General features: G+C 41.3%; 1 pseudogene across 1 annotated transcript; it reads right to left on the bottom strand.

Moving 5' to 3' along the window:
• Positions 1–276: 276 nt before the first annotated feature.
• Positions 277–1,062, bottom strand: LOC307057527 (small ribosomal subunit protein eS4-like; annotated as a pseudogene). Its single transcript has one exon. The product of its transcript is annotated as a small ribosomal subunit protein eS4-like (transcript).
• Between the last annotated feature and the right edge of the window lie 2,206 nt (positions 1,063–3,268).

The following is a 3,268-nucleotide window of genomic DNA, read 5'->3' as shown; positions in this document are numbered from 1 at the left end:
CTCTCAACCACTGCGCCACCAGGGAAGCCCCTGTATTTCTTTCTTATTCCCCTCATTGCCCCCCACTATCTAGAATACTGAACTACTCTTGGAATCTGTGGTGTCAAGCAGAATGCCTGGAACACAGTGTGTGATAAATATTTATTAAAGGAATGATAACATTTGGAGGTATCTGGTTATACAATATTTATTCACTCAATATTCATGCCATATTATCTTTACTTAAGTAAAAAGACTTTTCCAATCATGTCACTTAGAGATCATTTCACCCACTGCTCACTCACCCACCCACTGGGCTACCAGTCTCTTGCGTCTCTCTTCAGAATGATGAGGTGGATATCTTTTCCTTGGGGAAGAGAAATCCGTATTTTGTTGCCTTTGCCAATAACAAAAATGTTGGAGAGCCAGGTGGCAAAGTTGTTGCCATTGGCATCTTCCACAGGAACCACATCAAAAGAACCAATGTGTCTCTCTCTGTTGGTGATCATACCAGTTCTTCCCAGGTTAGCACCTCTGGTCACCAGACACAGGGTACCAGTGTCATATTTGAAGAAGTTGGTGGTTTGCTACTTTCCAAACCAATCTGAATAGTGTTGTTCAATTTGATGAGGGAATCAGTGTAGCAGATTGTGCAAGCATTATGGGTAACCAGATGAGGTATTCCTTTTGTGCCCACAGAGATCTTTCTCACTTTGCACAACTTGTACTTGGCCTTCTTAAGTGTAATACGATGAACAGCTAAGCCACCCTTGGTGTCACAGATCAGATGGAAATTCTCTCAGTCTAGTCAATGCTGATGACGTTCATAAATTCAGCAGAGTAGGTTATATCATTCTGGACCTTGCCATCAATCTTAATGAACTGCTGCATGCAGATCTTTACTTCATCTCCTGTTAGGGCATACTTAAACCTGTTCCTTAGGAAAATGATGAGAAGGAGACATTTTCTCAGCTTGTGGAGACCTGTAGATGGACAAGGAGCAAACACACTGACCAGTTTATCCACCATCCCATGCTTTGCAGCTGCTACACTCTTCAGATGCTTCTTGGGACCAAGGTCCATGGCATGAAAAGAGGACCACCTTCTTCCAGTGCACTGATAAAATAGCTAAGGTATAACATTTTTAGAGCTGGATGGAAATTTTAAAGATTTCTCCATGCCTCATTCCTCCATGTCAGTGGTTCTCAACCTTGACTTCATATTGGAAAGTACTGGCGAGTTTTAAAAACTCCTGAGGACTGAGTCCTACCCACAAAGATTCTCATGTCATTAAAGAATTACATGTGTGTAATTACCCAGAAACCTGGCAGCTTAAAATGGCAACGGATTTATCATGTCTGTGATTCTGAGGAGCAGGACAGGGCCCAGCTGGGGAATTCCTCAGTTCCAGGCGACATTGCTTGAGGTCACTCAGAGGTAATCAGCTGGAGGTTAGGCTGCTCTGGAGCATCAAAGACAGACTCACTTACATGTCTGGCTCCTGCAGGGATTCTTGGATGGTCAGGATCAGCCAGGTCTGTCAACCAGAGCACCTACATGTGGCCTCTCCTGTGAGGGTCTCAAGGCATTAGGGCTAGGACAGCCTCCTCCCCTCCTCCTTCTTATTCCTCTGCCTTTCCCTATTCTTTTCTTTTTTAATATATGACATCATTTGCCATTTTTCTTGGTTTTTTTTGTGGTAAAATATACATAACATAAAATTTACCTTTTTAACCATTTTTAAGTTTCATTACGTACATTCACAATTTAGTACAATCATCTGTCTATTTCCAAAATTTTTTCATTGCCTCAAACAGAAACCCTGCACCTACTAAGCAATAACTCCCCATTCCCCATTCCTCTTTCCCCTCAACCCCTCTACTTTCTGCCTCTATGAATTTACCTATTCTAGGAACATCATATAAGTGGAATCATACAATATTCATTCTTTGTGTTTGGCTTAGCTCACTTAACATAATGTCTTCAAGTTTCATCCGTGTTGTAGTATGTGTCAGAACCTCATTTCTTTTTATGGATGATTACTATTCCATTGTATACATGCCACATTTTGTATATCCGTTCATCTGTTGATCGTCATTCAGGTGGTTTCCACCTTTTGGCTATTGTGAATAATGCGGCTGTAAACATGACTGTACAAATATCTGTTCAAGTCCCTGCTTTCAATTCCTTTGCGTATATACCTAGGAGTGGAATTGCTGGACCATTTGGTAATTCTATGTTTAGCTTTTTAAAGAGCCATCAAACTGTTCTCCATAGTGGCTACACCAATTTTACGTTCCTATAAGCAGTGCATGAATGTCCCAATTTCTACACATCTTCACCCACATATTTTATTTTCTGCTTTTAAAAATAGCGATTATCCTAATGGGTGTGAAGTGGTATTTCATTGTGGTTTTGATGTACATTTTCCTAATGACTAGTGATGTTGAACATTTTTTATATGCTTATTGGCCATTTGTATATCTTCTTTGGAGAAATGTTTATTCAAGTCTTTTGCCCACTTTTAAATTGAGTTATTTTGTTTTTGTTTTTAAGTTGTATATTTGGACTCCTTACATGCCAGCTCATGGTGTTCAGAAAGAGGATTCTAAGAGACCCAAGTGGAAGCTGCAAGACTTCCTATGACTTAGCTGTAGAAGTCCTAGGACCTCACTTCTGCTGTATTTTATAGGTCACACAGGCCATCAAACTCAGCCCAGATTCCAGGGGAGGGCTAGCAAAAAATGTGTGGCCATCTTTAATCCAACAGGGTACAATATTAAAATTAACTAAAACAATTCAATTGTTTGAATAGCAATAACAATAATAATGAATGCTGCTACAACTTTGGATTAATATGGCTTCTTTTCTCCTGAGGTCTTGGGTCTTGAAGTGCTTTCACCCATAGAAACCTTCACCATGGGATTTTTACACATTTTAGAGATCTTTAATTATGATGTAGAGCAGAGTTACTTGATTTTTTTTTTTTTTTTTTTTTTTTTTTTTTGCGGTACGCAGGCCTCTCACTGCTGTGGCCTCTCCCGTTGCGAAGCACAGGCTCCGGACGCTCAGGCTCTGCGGCCATGGCTCACGGGCCCAGCCGCTCCGCGGCATGTGGGATCTTCCCGGACCGGGGCATGAACCCGTGTCCCCTGCATCGGCAGGCAGACTCTCAACCACTGCGCCACCAGGGAAGCCCGAGTTACTTGATTTTTAAAATCACTTAGCTGATTCGATTTTATAATGATGGGATGAGGCAGGAGACTTGGGTTTCAGTTTTGGCCCTGTC

Source organism: Hyperoodon ampullatus (genome assembly GCF_949752795.1).
Source record: "Hyperoodon ampullatus genome assembly, chromosome: 8".
NCBI lineage: Eukaryota > Metazoa > Chordata > Mammalia > Artiodactyla > Ziphiidae > Hyperoodon > Hyperoodon ampullatus.
This window is presented reverse-complemented; position numbering and strand designations above follow the sequence as displayed.